The sequence below is a fragment of the Microtus ochrogaster genome, unplaced genomic scaffold (genome assembly GCF_000317375.1).
Source record: "Microtus ochrogaster isolate Prairie Vole_2 unplaced genomic scaffold, MicOch1.0 UNK88, whole genome shotgun sequence".
Taxonomy (NCBI): domain Eukaryota; kingdom Metazoa; phylum Chordata; class Mammalia; order Rodentia; family Cricetidae; genus Microtus; species Microtus ochrogaster.
Genome location: NW_004949186.1, coordinates 502,863 through 509,223, shown reverse-complemented (window position 1 = coordinate 509,223; position 6,361 = coordinate 502,863).

Here is a 6,361-nt window from a genome sequence, read left to right as displayed (position 1 = left end):
TACACACAGGGACGCAGACACACACACAGACAGAGACACACATGCACACACAGAGACACACATATACACACAGAGACACACATACACACACAGAGGCACACATATACACGGACACACACTAGTAATAATAATAATAAAATTTTATGTCTTTTTTCTCTTCAGTATTTGTTACTTGGAGGAGAAGAAAATGATTAATAATTGCTAATGATTAGGTTAACAAAAAGATCAGAATGAATAAAAATATGAATAAAGGTATTTCTGGACTTTGGGATATGATTTTTAATGATGTGGAGGGAAGGAGAAGAAACGTGAGCTCTCTACAGAAAAAGGGTGAACAACTGAGCCTAAAATTTATATAAAATGTAATAAATTTAATTTATGTATTTGTTTACGGCGTTGTTTAGAGACGGGGCTTTTCTGTTTAACAGCCTGGCCATCCTGAAACACTCTGTAGACCAGGCTGGCCTCCCACTCACACATGCCTTTAATCCTGGCATTCAGGAAGCAGAGGCAAGAGGTGAGTTCAAGGCCAGCCTGGTCTACAGGGTGAGTTCCAGGACAGCCAGAGCTACACAGAGGAAACCCTGCATTGATTATGATTAATATAGACCTCTGTGTATTTCTTTGGGACTGAACGACTGCAGGACCAGGCAGGACAGAAACCTCCATCAACAGCCAGGGGCTGGGACAGAATAGTCATGGAGAGAACTCAGAGGTGGCTGGAGGTGGCTCAGTGCCCAGCATGACATCACCAGGGAGAGGGGAGTGCAGGAGATCAGACACGGTGGGGGGGTACAGGGGGTCAGTGTAGGCCTTGGAGACCCGAGGGCCCAGGAAGGCAACTCAGCAAATGCCTCCAGGCTAAAGGACTGATATCAGTCAGTGGTCCTCTCAGGGAAGCCTAGGATGATTTTCCTTGGATGAACTATACAAGGAAGAAGTGAGATCTAGCACCATCTCATTTAGGTATGCTAATTCTTCATAGAAAAAACCTGAGATTTGCTACTTAAAAGAACTGTGCCCAAATTCCTGTTTTTATGGCCTTAGGAAAGTCATTTGTCCCATTTTTAAATGAGCATAATATAATCAGGCATAGTGTTCTATAATCGCAGCGAGAGGCAGATGAAGCAGGAGGCTTGCAAGGTCCAGGCCACCCTGTAATACATAGCAATGGCAGCGGCAAAGGAAGACACAGCTCAACACTGGCAACTGTGCCACCTCGGAGCTCCTTCCAGAGACTTTTGCTCAGGGGAAACCGAAACGATTAACTTATACCACAGAAAAGAATTTTAGGACGAGTCTGTATGATACAAAATTGGAGTTTATTGAGAACAAGGTTTTAAGAGAGAGCATAGTGCCAGTCTTTGTTACTTTTCTGTTGCTGTGAACAGATACCATGACCAAGAGTTTAGTGGGGCTCGTGGTTGCAGAGGGTTAGTCCATGACCATTATGGTGGGGACAATGGCACAGGCTGGTAGACATAGTGCTGGAGCCTACATCTGATCTAAGAGCAGGGGGCAGAAAGGGTTAACTGGGAATGCAGCTACCTATTGAAACCTCAAAGCTCAATCCCGCCGGGGCCACACCTCCTAATCCTTTCCGAACTGGGGATGAGTATTCAAAAATATGGAAATTATTCCCATTCAAACCAAGACAAAGCCCACAGGCTGTTCAAGAGAGAAGGTAACACACACACACACACACACACACACACACACACAAGTATTGGTTACTTTTTTTTGGAAACAGGGTTTCACATATAGCTCAGAATGGTCTCAAACTTGCCATGCAGCTAAGGATGTTGAACTTCTGCCTCCATCTCCCTTGTTCATGCTAGGCAAGTACTCTACTGACCAACCAAATGCCCATATACCAAACCTATTCATTGTTTTTTCTTTTTGGAGATGGTGTCCTATAGCTCAGGCTGTCCTTAGACTTACAATCTTCCCACCTTCCCTTTCTAGAAGTCACACCTGACTTGTAGTAATTTTCTTTAGGAAATGGGGTTATAAAGTGGTTTAGGAGGTATATTGTCCATGTTTAAAGGTTGATAAGAGAAACACGGGTCACAAAAGATCAAAGGATATACTATGTAGGTCACAATGTCAAAGCCTGTTCGGTGTTTGTACCTGTGTGTAGATACGTGTTTACAAGTGTTTGGATTTGTGCAGAGGCCAGAGGATAGCCCCAGGGATCAATCCTCAGGCAGCATCTTCCTTGTTTTTACAGATAAGATTCCTCACTGGCCTGGATCCTGCCAGACAGAAAATCTCCACAGGTCCACCATACCCAAGCCCTTTTTAATGTAGATTCTGAGGTATCTGACTCTAGGCCTGATGCTTGCAAGACCAACACTCTGGAGACTGAGCTAAGTCCCAGTCCAAGGCAGGTGTCTCAGCTGTCAACACGGCTCATAACCTTGTTTGTGAGATTTTTTTCAGAAAATGAATTTTAGTCTTTTGCAAGCAATTTGGTCTTGGTTACCAAGGGACATAAACGAGATTCCAAGTCAGAAAGGATTCTTTTCTGTCTCGTGTCCCTTTAATATCCCTGGCCTTTCTATCCTACCTCAATGACACCTGTTGGAGATTCAGCATGGTATGAACAGTGTGCTAAAATCCAGGCTATATGCTTTTTCTCCAGACTAAGGGCTCCAGAATTAAAGAAAGAAGATTATGTCATAGTTGGGGTTTCTATTTCTGCAACAAAACACCATGCCCAAAACGCAAGTTTGGAGAGGAAAGGGTTTATTTCACTTAGACATCATTGTTTACCATCAGAGGAAGCTAGGACAGGAACTCAAACAGGGCAGGAACCTGGAGGTAGGATATAACTGGAGGCTTTTCTGCATCCTGTCCAGTTCAGCAGCCACTTACAAAATCACTTAGAGGCTTAATATTAATTATAATTATTTGGCCAATGGCTCAGGCTTATTACTAGATAGCTCTTACTTTTAAATTAAACCCATTTCTATTACTCTGTGTATCGCCATGTGGCCCATGCCTTACTGGTGATGCTCTGACATTTTTCCCCTCCAGCAGATTCTGGCATCTCCCGTGATTCTGCCTTCTTTCTCTCTGTACTCAGTTTGGCTTTTCTGCCTAACTATACTCTGCCCTGCCATAGGCCAAAGTAGCTTTATTCATCAACCAATAAAAGCAACACATATTCACAGTGTACAGAAAGACATCCCACATCAGCAGGACCTGAGGCAGAGGCCATGGAGGGGTGCTGCTTACTGGCTTGCTTCCCAGGGCTTGCTCAGTCTTCTTTCTTATAGAACTCAGGACCACCAGCCCAGGGGTGGTACCACCCACAGGGACTGGGTTCTCCCACATCAACCACTAATTAAGAAAATGTTCTACAGCCTGATTGTATGGGAGGTTTTTTTTTTTTTTTTCTCAGTCAAGGCTCTCTCCTCTCAGATGACTTTTGTTTCTGTCAAGTTGACATAAAACCAGCCAGGACAAATTGTTAACTTTTGTCACACAGATTATCAGGGAGCAGTGCTCCTCATGATAACCAAAGAAAGTCACATACTTTTCAAAACTGTAATGAGAAAGCCGTAGATGGCATTTTCCACCCAAAGCTCCATCGTAAAAGAACAACTCTGGAGTCATCACAACAGCCATGCAGTATTTATCATTGTCCCCTGTCACAGGAGAGGATATTAGAGTTTGGGGATCGGGCAGTGTGCCCAAGGTCACAGCACTGAAGACACAGTGCTGGCAGCATGTAGAGACCCCATGAAAGACAATAGGGTCAGGAAAGAGGCCTAGTATAGTAGATGCATGACTAATCTCAGCACAGAGGAGGCTAAGGCAGCAAGATCATGAGTTCAAAGCCAGCCTGGGTTACATAGGTAGACAGCATGACCCTTTCTCCAAATGAGGGTCTTGAGAGAAGCTGGAGGGGGGATTTGCACAGAGAAGATAGAGAGCAGAGGACGTTTGAATGTCCTGAGTGGTGGGGCTACTGCAGGGACAACCATTTCGTAGTGTAGGGCAACAAGAACTGTTCATGAAAGTAAGAAGAGGAGAAAGAAAACCACAACCCCGGAGAGGACCTAAGGCAAGGAAACGTCATCAGCACAGGCTGAGAGATTTAAAGAAAACTGTTTTCTTCAGAGCCAAGAACAGAAAGACAAGGAAGACACATGGGCCACACTGTAAAGGTCAGCAGTTGTCGGGACGGAGACTGGAATCCAGGCCTAACGCGTGTTTTCTCTGCTGTTGCCCTAGGATACAGCCATTACCTCCAGTACAAAGGTCTTAAACCAGCCAAGTGCAGTTTGTTCCTCTGCTTTCCCAGTCTGCTGCACAGGACACCCCCTTTCTAGGGCTCCCCTTCATGCTGACCCTTGACTCTGTTTCCTGTGCCACTGTTTTCCTGTGCACAAAGCCTGGCAGGTCCCCCTGGCTACTCCTTTCTCTCCTCTGCCTCTTTGCCTGATTAACCTGGATGGGAACCTGGAGGCCACCAACAGCTGGGCAGTGACTTGACCTGACTCAGTTGGCGTTCCTTCGCACCTCCTCTACAAGTGGGTTCCAGCTGTCCTAGAGCTCAGAACTAAGCCGCCTAGCATGTCATCTGCTCCATCCTGCTTCACCCGGTGCAGCCTCCACCCCAGGGACACTCTGGCAGAGAGCTTATCTGGTAGATCCGTAGGACTTTCTTCCTGGTGGACAGTGAGCTCCTCACCCACTGCTGTAAGCCACGGAGGACAGTGTGGCATCACTGACTTGGGCTGTTAAAGTCATTTCGTTGGGTCCCTGCTGTTCAGTGAGATCAAGAAACTCCCTCAATATCTTAACGTATGATGTCTTCACAGGTAAAGAGTTATGGAACACCTGCTTTGTTAACTTGGGATCGTTAATTTGGCCTTGCTCAGAAGTGTGCTCAGTGTTTTTCATACTTGTTGCTCCTTGGAGGGTTGAGGACGTGACAAACAGCGACACTGAAGCTAATGTGGTCATTCATTTAGTGTTTTCCATCCATAATTTATTTTATTAATTTATTATGTGCATGGGTGTTTTGCCTGCATGTATGTCTACATATGTGAATGTGTGCCTGGTTGTGAGCTGCCATGTGAGTGCTGGGACTTGAACCTGGGTCCTCTGGAAGAGCAGCCAGTGCTCTTAACTCCTGAGCCAACTCTCAAGCTCTATTTTTTCCACAATTTTAAAAATGATATACCTCTAATCTGAACTCTTAGGAGGCAGAGGCAGCTGGATCTCTGAGTTTGAGGCCAGCCTGGTCTACTTGGTGAGTTCCAGGCCAGCCAGGGTTACACAATAAGACCTGTCTTGAAAAGAAGGGGAACGAGAGGGGAAAGAATAGGAGGACGAGGAGGTAGTAGTGGTAGTGTTTGGGGACAAAGTCTCATTAAGCACCTAGATTGGCCTTGAACATGTGATCCTCCTGGTTCAGCCTCCTTGCCAACCAGACTTGGCTGCTATGTTGTTTTGTGGTACAATGGGTTCCAGGGCATGGAGAAAGGATTCTTCAAGGGTACAAAAGCCAAATTCTTTATAAATACCAAGAGGTCAAAGGGAGATCTTTTATTTCTTTCAAGCTGTGATATATAAAAAAATACAAATTTTATATTACATAATATATAAAGTTTTATATATACATATAAAAGTGTGATATGATTATTAACCACACTATGAAGCGGTGAGTGTAAGCAAGGGCACAATGAAACCACTAAACTGGACCATTCTGTGTGAAGAAAGAAAGGTTTATTGGGGCTCAAACTGCCAAGACAATCATCTCTCAGGGTGGAGGCGGTGATCAGAATGGCACAAAGCAAGCAGATTTTATATGACAGTCAGGAGGGTACCGGATTTGAGCAGGTACAGGCTGTTAGGAACCGGATGCCTTTGCCTGAGGTAGTTGCCCTTCGGGATCAGATAAAGGGAGGTTCCTGGCGCCAAACAGAGAATGTATTGGGGGAGGGGCTTCAGATAGAAGTAATGATTGTCCCCATCTTTAATATAATGATAACCGTGAGCAGGGAACTCATCTCTTGATCTTCATAAATTCCAGTAGCCAAGTGAAGTTTATAACAACTTATTTCTTTCTATCTTTAATACCTTCATATTATGTCTTCAGAACTAAGGTGTGTAGAGACACCATTTTAGAAAGATCTACCTTTCTCTTTTCCTCTCCTCCTTCTCCCCCACCCCACCCTGCTTTTCCTGTCTTTATGGGAAGGGGTGGAGTATCACAGAAGGGATATTGAAGAGGGGAGGCATTTTGAATGAACTTGGATGTCTCTGACTAACCAGTTGAGCTTCTACAAAGGTCTAGAAATAACAGTTTCTTCAGGGTGGAGTGCGGAAGGCAAGCCAGGGCAGG